An 11,548-nucleotide genomic window follows, 5' to 3' on the forward strand; every position below is an offset into this window, starting at 1 on the left:
AGAATACTTATGTCTGCTATAGAATGTCAGATAAATAAGTAATTTGGTTTTCATGGTTTAACCTCACTCACATATTTATTTCATAATCAATAGAAAGTTATTTAAGAAAAGAAACTTCATAATATTTGAATGAATGAAAATAAAAGTGGAGCCATTATGTTAATAAATTTTGAATTTAAGTAAAGCTGAATTTGGCTAAAACTTGGCACTTCTGCGTCTCATTTGACTCGGTCTCTCTTCATCCTGCCCTATTTCTCTTAAGCAATGAAAAAGACAGTGTTAGCAACAACCTGTAACACATTCCCTCATTATTTTTGTGGATTCTTAAAACTGATGACTGGTGACATGTCACTAATTCTAGATTGTGTTGAATGGAAGAGATGTTATGGGTTGATAAATTATCTCAGGGAGTGAGGACAAGGAGCAGTATTAGGAAAGATTTTGTTATTGCCAGTTTTATGGTTAATCAGTACATTACATTAGAAAAAACACAACTGTCAGGAAAAGGATGGGGGCAGGTAATAAATGGAAACAGAATATATCACAGCAAACAGAGGTGGGACATGATCCCAGAGAGGAATGTAATAAGGACAAGAGAATAATACTCCTAGCTATCTCTCTCAAGTCTGGTGGTGAGTAGTGGTGGGTGCTTGGAGAAACCTTCTGATCTGTTTCCTCTAAGAAAGAGAAATTGAACTCCACTTCAGTAATTTGAGAAAAGAAGTGACAAAGCATTTCCTGATGAATCAACTTACTGACAGCTGACTACAACTATCATTCAGCTCATTGTTTACAAACTGAAGGTGCCATTCTGGTTATTTCTCAGTTGACTTGAGAGAAATACTACCATGAATCTCACAGAGCAGACAATGCCAAACAGCAGCTTAAGAATTCTGTGTGGACTTAAGTCATGGTGACATATCGCTGTAACAGCTATCTGGATATGATGGAAAGCAGATTGCTGCCATTTGTCAAGTATATTAGAGCTTGCTTTGTTCCTTTGAGTATATCAAATGCGAATGTGGATGAAATGCATTTTTAAAAAGCTAATATGGAACTCAGTAATCCTGTATTACCAGTAAGACCCTTCTGGAGGTACACAAGGATGTTTGTGGGAAGTCTTATGGTCCAGTAAGATGGAGCTGTGTTTGCAGGTAAAACATATACAACTGAATGCTTCATGGGGCACACAGTATTTTCCATTTTAGACCATTTTTCCAAATGCACCAATCCTACATCAGTGAAATGCCAGCAGCATATGTGGTTTGATCATCAGTGACCCTACCATACCAGATGTTCTGTAGAGATACCAAGAGATGGCTTTGGATAGATTTGATTATGAAATAAATATGTAGGTCAGTCTGAAACAATGTTCTGGTATGATTGTCCTCAGTAAGAAAATACAACTCAAACAGTAACACTGAAGGGAATGCTTTCTAAGAAGTTGGCCACAAAACTCACTTTGAGGTGATACCAAAGCTATAAGTAAATAAACTAACTGAATAATTATTGTATTGGAGTACTATAATCATTGACAACTCTGGGAGAGAGTTCATACTCTTGCCAAGGAAGAATTATCAGCTATTCTAGTTACCATTGAATCTGATGTTTTTAAAGGCCAGTGGCCAAGAGTGGTCAAAGGCCAGAGTGGGAAGCGACACTATGGGAACACTCTACTAGTTCTAAATTGTGGTAGGTTGTCACTGGAAAATGAGACTTCTATCATCATTTTCTAATGATCTAGGTGTCACAAATGGAAAGTGAATATGCTTTCTGGTTGTAATTGGTTTGGATAGAACAGATAATGAACACACTATGTCATAATTATGGGAGGTAGAAGGAAGATATTAAAAAATGACACATGGAAACCTGTGTCTGTGAATACCTATACCTGTATACTGGTAGCTGGGATATGGTTATATCAAAAACCAGATGGAATCTAGAATATTCTGAACAATACCTCCTAAGGCATTGGAAACATGTAGCACATGGAAAAATATTCTTTCTGTTGGGAGAGAATGGGGAATGACAGTATAATTTTAACTAATTTCATGGTGTGTTAAATGTTACTTAAATCTTGCTGTCACAGCTATATAGTGTAACAAATGGCTTGTTAACTGATAGACTTTTACAATGATTAGAAAACACTTTGGGAGGCTAACTTGGAGACCGTAAATGTTATGTTTGAAAACCAGTTGGCCAGAAATAAAAGTGAACTCAGATTTGTTTTAGAAATAATTATGTACACAATTAAATGCCTCCATCAATACATATAAGTGGTTCAAATAACTATAGTTGATAGAGAAAGAAGAGCAATCAAACTTTTAAGAGAATAGCAAAAGACTTGTGAAAAAGATATAGTTACAATTAACATGCTTTGTAGAGGACATTCCTACATCCCACTGGATGCTTCAAAACATGGTAGTTCTCAGGATGTTAATAGGCTTCTTTGTCCATATAAAATATTTTAAGACAAATAATGAAAACATACTTGAGGAATAGGTACCAAGGGAGTATTCACTAAAGTCAGAGTGTGGACTGGAAAGAAAAATGTTAGCCACAGACCTACAGGCCATTTTCCCCCTGCTGTGGGGTGCCCTTGGAAGGAAGGATCCATCAAAAAGCCTTGTAAACATTCTAAAGAAAGATCTCCTGCTATTTAATAGTGGGAAAATTCTTACATATGGAGAACTTCAGCATGTGTGTCTGGTCTGTCTAGGATTGCTCATGTTAAATAAACCTGGAAATACGTGAATTTATGGGGCAGGCTACCTGGAAAACATCAAACAAGCTATGTAACTATCTGAGTATAAAATGGAGATATTTCATGACAGTAATAGCTCACTTTTATGTAAGCAATGCTTTGTATGCAACACTTAGAGCTCATGTTAAATCTAGATCAGAGCAGATACTAATGCATCACAAAACCATCTGAGAGTGACACTGGCTATCCCAGCTTCTCTATCCTTTCCTTCTCTCATGATTTTCTTCTTCTTTAAAACTATTAGTATGGTTTGATTTTGGGTAAGATCTCTGATCTTTGTGAATCTGATTTGACGACCCAACCCTGTGTTTGTTTCACAGTGTCTCCCTCAGTGTCCATGATTTACCACTATAAACCTTTGAAATTGGCCTCCAAAGTTTTTCTAGATCCAAATCTTTATTCTGTCATCTAGAGCAGTATCGAAACTTGCCTGCCTCTGTCCAAGTTCTCTAGACCTTCCACTCAATTCAGAAATTGATCACTAATTAATATACACTTATTTTTTTGTTTTATGCTCCCTGGTCAAAGAAACTAATTGAAGTCACATATCTTAATACAGAACTAGACTGGTGGAATGTGTTGTTTTCTGGGTTCTCTTCAAATGGAAGGAAGCTCTTTTTCCCTTTGAACCATCCATGTGACTTTTTTTTAAATTTGAGGCAGAGTCTTGCTCTGTTGTCTAGGCTGGAGTGTATAGTAGTACTACCTTGGCTCACTGCAACCTCTGCCTCCTGGGTTCAAGCAATTCTCCTGCCTCAGCCTCCTTAGTAGCTGGGATTACAGGCACATGCCACCACATCCAGCTAATTTTTTGTATTTTGTTTTTAGTAGAGATGGGGGTTTCACCATGTTGGGTCAGACTGGTCTTGAACTCCTGACCTCTGGTGATCCGCCTGCCTTGGCTTCCCAGAGTGCTGGGATTACAGGCATGAGCCACTGTGCACAGCCCATGTGACTTTTTACATGTCTCTCTGAACACATTCAGCCTTGAAATAAAATTGCTTGTAAACATGTCTTATTTCTACAGTTAGGACACAAGTATGTGTCACTATTTTCTAAATCTCCCATGGTGTTTAGCAGAATATATTTTCTCTAAAAGTACTCATAAATATTTGACAAGTTAAACTGAGTGAACAGATAAGGCCTTTTGGCTTCTCTGAAAGGAGGGAAATTGTAATGATAACATTATCAGCATAAATAAATACATTTTACTCCAACTTATTTTTTAAGTTCCTACCTTGCAAGGAGAAATGATAACTCTCCTCTTTTACATTTCCTTTATTATGAGGAAAAAGACAAAGTTTCTTGCATTTATTTTTCTTTTCTATGGGGTAGGCAGCAACTTTAAGGAGTTTTAAAAAATATGTCCAACAGGTTTCAGAATTTCTAAATATTTTTTTGTCTTACTTTCAGGTTCGAGGAGTACATGTACAGTTTGTTATACAGGGTAAATTGTATATCAGAAGGCTTTGGTGTACAGATGATTTCATCACCCAGGTAGTAAACATAGTAGTTGATAGGTAGTGTTTTGATCTTTACCCTCTCCCACACTCTATTCTCAAATAGGCCCTGGTGTCTGTTGTTTCCCACTTAGTATTCATATGTATGCAATGCTTATCTTAAACTCAGAAGTAAGCATATGTGGTATTTAGTTTTCTGTTCCTGTGTTAATGCACTTAGATGGTCTCCAGCTCCATCCATGTTGCTGCAAGGGACATGATCGCCCTCTATGACTGCGTAGTATTCCATGTTGTATAATATGTACCACATTTTCTTTATTCAGTCCACTGTTGATGGATATTTAAGTTGCGTCCACGTTTTCACTATTGTGAATAGTGCTGCCATAAACATATGAGTGCATGTGTCCTTCTGGTAGAATGATTTATTTTTGTTTGGACATATATCCAGTAATGGGATTGTTGGGTCAAGTGACAACTGTGTTTTACGTTCTTTCAGAAATCTCCAAACTACTCTCTAAAGTGGCTGAACTAGTTGAGAAAGCATTTAATTGTTCCCTTTTCTCTACCACCTTACCAGCATGTTTTCTGACTTTAAAAAAATAACCATTCTGACTGGTGTGGGATGGTATCTCATTTTAGTTTGGATTTGTATTTCTCTAATGCTTAGTGATGTTGAACATTATTTTCATATGTTTGTTGGCTGCATGTATGTCTTTTTTTAACAAGTGTCTGTTCATGTCCTTTGCCCATTTATTAATGGGGTTGTTTGGTTTTTGCTTGTTGATTACTTAATTTGCCAGTACCCAAAAATAGAGGAAAAGATGGATTTAGGGAGGTAGAGAAATGAGGAAGCCTGTAACATATTACTGATTTCATGAGCCAGTGTATGAGATTTAATGAAAAGTCACTGAAAAGGCAACAATGAGGAAAACTGCTGTATATAGAAAATTGAAATTTATTTCTGAAAAAACATTCACATTGAGGTTCAATGAAGATCAAAATAGTTTTTCTAAAAAATTTGTAAATTAGGCCTGTATTGATGTAAGACCAGAATAGTTTATATGATTTACAGAAGATATTATTGTTAAAAAACAGATCCCAACAAGGTGTGAGTTATTCTTTTTTTATATATATATTTTAAGTTCTGGGGTACGTATGGAGATTGTGCAGGATTGTTACATAGGTATACACATATCGTGTTGGTTTACTGCTTTTGTCCCCCAGTCATCTATATTAGGTATTTCTCCTAATGTTATCTGTCCCCAATACCCCCAATACCTCCACCCTCTGCTATACCTCTCCTAGCTCTTCCACCCATCAATAGGCCCCAGTGTGTGATGTTCCCCTTTCTGTGTCCATGTGTTCTTGTTGTTTAATACCCACTCATGCAGTGTATGGTTTTCTGTTCTTGTGTCATTTTGCTGAGAATGATGGTTTCCAGCTTCATCCATGTCCCTGCAGAGGTCATGAACTCATGTTTTTTATGGCTGCATAGTATTCCATGGGGTATATGTGCCACATTTTCTTTATCCGATCTATCATTGATGGGCATTTGGTTTGGTTCCAAGTCTTTGCAATAATAAACAGTGCCACAGTGAACATACATTTGTGTGTGTCTTTATAACAGAACTATTTATAATCATTTGGGTATATAACCAGTAATGGGATTGCTGGATCGAATGGAATTTCTATTTCTGGATCCATGAGGAATTGCCATGCTGTCTTCCATAATGGTTGAACTAATTTACAGCCCCACCAACAGTATAAAAGTATTATTCTCCACATCCTCTCTAGCATTTGTTGTCTCCTGATTTTTTGATGATCACCATTCTAACTTGTATGAGATGGTATCTCAATGTGGTTTTGATTTTCATTTCTCTAATGACCAGTGATGATGAGCATTTTCTCTATGTTTGTTGGTTGCATAAATGCCATTTTTGAAAAGTGTTTGTTCATATCTTTTGCCCATTTTATGATGGGGTTGTTCATCTTTTTTCTTGTAAGTTTAAGTTCTTTGTTTCAAGGTATTAGCCCTTTATCAGATGGGCAGATTGCAAAGATTTTTTCCTATTCTTTTGGTTGCTGGTTCACTCTAATGATAGTTTTTTTTTTTTTGGCTGTGCAGAAGCTCTTAAGTTTAATTAGATCCCATTTGTCTATTTTGGCTTCTGTTTCCATTGCTTTCAGTGTTTTAGTCATGAAGTCCTTGCCTATGCCTATGTCCTGAATGGTATTGCCTAGGTTTTCTTCTAGGGTTTTTATGGTGTTAGGTTTTATGTTTAAATCTTTTATCCATTTGGAGTTAATTTTTGTATAATGTGGAAGGAAGGGGTCCAGTGTCAGCTTTCTGCAAATGGCTAGCCAGTTTTCCCAGCACCATTTATTAAACAGGGAATCCTTTCCCCATTGCTTGTTTTTGTCAGGTTTGTCAAAGATTAGATGGCTGTAGATGTGTGGCGTTACTTCTGAGGCCTCTGTTCTGTCCCATTGGTCTGTGTCTCTGTTTTGGTACCAGTTCCATGCTGTTTTGATAACTGTAGACTTATAGTATAGTTTGAAGTCAGGTAGCATGATGCCTCTAGCTTTATTCTTTTTGCTTACAATTGTCTTGGCTATGCGGGCTCTTTTTTGGTTCCATCTGAAGTTTAAAGTGTTTTTTTCCCCCAGTTCTGTGAAGAAGGTCAATGGTAGCTTGATGGGGATAGTATTGAATCTATAAATTACTTTGGGTAGTATGGCCATTTTCATGATATTGATTCTTCCTAACCATGGACATGGAATGTTTTTCCATCTGTTTGTGTCCTCTCTTATTTCCTTGAGCAGTGGTTTGGAGTTCTCCTTGAAGAGGTCCTTTAGTTCCTTGTTAGTTGTATTCCTCGGTATTTTATTCTCTTTGTAGCAATTGTGAATGGGAGTTTGCTCTTGGTTTGGCTCTCTGCCATTGTTGTATAGGAAAGCTTGTGATTTCTGCACCTTGATATTTTTATCCTGAGACTTTGCTGAAGTTGCTTATCAGTTTCAGTAGATTTTGGGCTGAGACAATGGGGTCTTCTAAATATACAATCATGTTGTCTGCAAATAGAGACAATTTGACTTTCTCCTTTCCTAAATGAATACCATTTATTTCCTTTACTTGTCTGACTGCTCTGGCCAGAATTTCCAATACTGTCTTGAATAGGAGTGGTGAGAGAGGGCATTCTTGTCTTGTGTAAAGGGAATGCTTTCAGTTTTTGCCCATTCAGTATGATATTGGCTGTGGGTTTGTTGTAAAGAGCTTTTATTATTTTGAGATACATTCCATCTATACCTAGTTTAATGAGAGTTTTTAGCATAAAGGGCTGCTGAATTTTGTCAAAGGCCTTCTCTGCATCTACTGAGATAATCATGTAGTTTTGTCTTTGGTTCTGTTTATGTGATGGATTATAGATTTATGTATGTTGAACCAGGCTTGCATCCTTGGGATGAAGCTGACTTGATCATGATGAGTAAGCTTTTTGATGTGCTATTGCATTTGGTTTGCTAGTATTTTATTGAATATTTTTGCATCAATGTTCATCATGAATATTGGCCAGAAATTTTCTGTTTTAGTTGTGTCTCTGCTGGGTTTTGGTATCAGGATGATATTGGTGTCATAAAATGGGTTAGGGATGATTCCCTCTTTCTCTTTGCTTGGAATAGTTTCAGAAGGAATGGTACCAACTCCTCTCTGTATGTTTGGTAGAATTTGGCTGTGAACCTGTCTGGTCCTGGATTTTTTTGTTGGTAGGCTATTAATTGCTGCCTCAACTTCAAATCTTGTTATTAGTCTATTCAGGAATTCAGCTTCTTCCTGTTTTAGTCTTGGAATGGTGTAAATGTTAAGGAATATATTCATTTATTCTCAACTTACTGGTTTATGTGCATAGAGGTGTTTGTAGTAATCTGATGGTAGTTTGTATTTCTGTGGATTTGGTGGTGATATCACCTTTATTATTTGTTATTGCATCTATTTGATTCTCCTCACTTTTCTTTTTTATTATTTTGGCTAGTAGTCTGTCTGTTTTGTTGATCTCTTTGGAAAACTGCTCCTGGATTCATTGCTTTTTTGAAGGGTTTTTGTGTCTGTGTCTCCTTCAGTTCTTCTCTGATCTTAGTTATTTCTTGTCTTCTGCTGTCTTTTGAATTCATTTGATCTTGCTCCTCTAGTTCTTTTAATTGTGACATTAGGGTGTTAATTTTAGATCTTTTCTTGCTTCTCATGTGGGCATTTAGTGCTATAAATTTCCCTCTAGACACTCCTTTAAATATGGTTTAATTTAATGCTGTCCCCATAGGTTTCAAAGAACATCTTTATTTCTGTCTTCATTTCATTATTTAGTAGTAATCAGGAGAAAAAAATCCTAAGCACAGCCAGAGAGGAAGGTTAGGTTACCCACAAAGGCTTGCTCATCAGACTCAGAGCTGATCTCTCAGCAGAAACTATAGAAGCCAAAGGAGAGTGAGGGCCAATATTCAACATCCTTAATGAAAAGAACTTTAAAACCAGAATTTCATATCGAGCCAAACTAAGCTTCATAAGTGAAGGAGGAATAAAATACATCACAGACAAGCAATTGCTGAGTGATTTTGTTACCACTAGGCCTGCCCTACAAGAGCTCCTGAAGGAAGCACTAAACTTGGAAAGGAACAACCAGTACTACCCACTACAAAAATGTACCAAATGGTAAAGACCATTGACATAATGAAGAAACTGCTTCAACTAATGGGCAAAACCACCTCCTAGTATCAAAATGGCAGGATCAAACTCACACATAACAGTATTAATCATAACTGTAAATGGGCTAAATGCCCCAATCAAAAGACACAAACTGGCAAATTGGATACAGAGTCACCATTGGAATGCTGTATTCAGGAGACCCGTCTCACATATAAAGTCACAGTCTCAAAATAAAGGGATGGAGGAAGATTTACCAAGCAAATGGAGAGCAAGATAAAGCAGGTTTGCAATCCTAGTCTCTGATAAAACAGACTTTAAACCAGCAAAGATCAAAGAGACAAAGAAGGGCATTACATAATGGTAGCTAACTATCCTAAATATATACGCAACCAATACAGGAGCACCCAGATACATAAAGCAAGTTCTTAATGACCAACAAAGAGACTTAGACTCCCACACAATAATTGTGGGAGACTTTAACACTCCATTGTCAGTATTAGACAGATCAATGAGACAGGAAATTAACAAGGATATCCAGGACTTGAACTCAGATCTGAACCAAGCAGACCTAATAGACATTTACAGAACTCTCCACACCAAATCCACAGAGTATACATTCTTCTCAGCACCACATTGCACTTAATCTAAAATTGACCACATAATTGGAAATTAATCACTCCTCAGCAAATGCAAAAGAATGGAAATCATAACAACCAGTCTCTCAGACCACAGTGCAATCAAATGAGAATTCAGGATTAAGAAACCCACTAAAAACTGCACAACTACATGGAAACTTAAAATAGTTTTTATTGGTAGGTCATGAAGCCCAACAGATGATCAGTGATATCTGATGACAGAGTTACAGTTTACAAATGAGGATTTTAATGAGTACTTAGATACTTGGAGACTTTGAGGAAACTCCTTTTATAGTCCCTCCTACTTTTACCCATTAATTAGTATGCAGAAAGTCCAGTCCATCCCCTTGACACTGTAAAAACAAGAATATGGGAAGTTTAGATGTTGGGATCTTTGCCAGTTAGGAGTGTTACATAAAGGCCTCAGAGGAAACAATGTTTAGTACTTTCTGGCTTCAGTCACTTTTTTTCTGCCTTACATGAGGATCTTTTGGCATTTTGTGTATTCATCGAACCAGATAGGCCAGTGTAAGGGTGGTATGGACTGGGTTGGGGGAAGAAAACAACTTTGCCAATTACAGATTGTCTTCAGTTTCTCATCTAAAACTCTTAATAAAACTATAAATGTAAAACCAACTTTTCTAGAAAACATAATTTATCATATGTAGTATTATGCACCTGGAATTAAAAAAAATCTTTCCTTCTTTTCTAAGAACGTGCAAATATATAATATTGTATATCTTCATTAAACAGGGAGATTCGTGAAAGATGTAGTTTAAATGGGCTGTCTTTTCGCTAGCTTCTGAATTCCCAGGAAAACTTTTTCTAAAGTATTGGCTTCTTTTGTCAATATATCTCAGATGAAGATATTTTTCTTTCTTTGGAAAATAATTTTCTGTTATTATAATTTTTGGGAGCCTACTCAAAGTGTAATATGATGTGCTAGTTTTTATTTGGCAGTTGGTAGTTCAGTACTAGTGTGTAATACTCAAAAAGGCTTATAATCTAGTCTACATTTAGTATTGTAATAGAAAAACTGTAACCAAAAAATAGTTTCATAATGGTAATCAAAATGAATAACTGAGGCAAAAATCTCAATCATTTGAGGTTTATTAAGCCAGTTTTAAGGCATGTCTGGGAAAAATGCAAGCCACATGTGTGGCTGTCATTTCGAGGAGGTTTTCAGGTTTAGTGTTTATCTATTTCCTTAAATCGGGTGGAGGGAGGCTTGCAGGAAGAGGAGCATGTAGGTGGTAAAGCAAATGGTTACATTTTTGTGAGACTACATTATACATAAGTTAAGGTGAATGAAGAGAAAAAAGGCAGTAAAAGAAGAATCAGTTAGGTGGAGGAATAAGGAGTCTCATCTTGTCTTGGTTCTGTACCTGGGAAGATAAGCTTGTAGTGGACATTATCAGTGTGGAATTGAACAGACTTTAGTTTTAGGAGCTAGACTTAGATTGCAGACCTAAAATTATAATTGATATGTCCTTGTTTGTGGGAGGCCAGCAAAGAATTAATTTACTTAGAAATGATCTGTGGGAGTGGCCTTTCATAGATGCCTGAGGCCTTTTACCTTGGCTTATGGGTAAAATGAACTCAAAATACTACAGAATCAGAATGTGATAAGTGCTCTGTGGAGGTGTAGAAGTATGGTGGAAATCTGAAGGGTGTAGAATGTGTGTGTGTGTGTGTGTGTGTGTTTGTATCTGGATGCTTGCCCAAATCAAAAATAAGATCATCTACATTTGTTAGAAAAGTGTATCATATGAGATAGGCCTTAGTGTGTGTACTATTTGGACAATAGAGATAAGGTGGAATAAGATAGCAGACAAAGCCATGGGTTGGGGAACCAAGTGAGGTTTGACTGTGATAGAAAGTGCACACAGAAGATCTGTGGTGGATATGCAGGGGTTTGTAGAATGTATCAAGGAGGGCCTTGAACACCATGTTAAGGATTGTGTCCTTAAACTGTTTCTCATTTATGAGAGAT

Source organism: Callithrix jacchus, chromosome 11 (genome assembly GCF_049354715.1).
Source record: "Callithrix jacchus isolate 240 chromosome 11, calJac240_pri, whole genome shotgun sequence".
Classification (NCBI taxonomy): domain Eukaryota; kingdom Metazoa; phylum Chordata; class Mammalia; order Primates; family Cebidae; genus Callithrix; species Callithrix jacchus.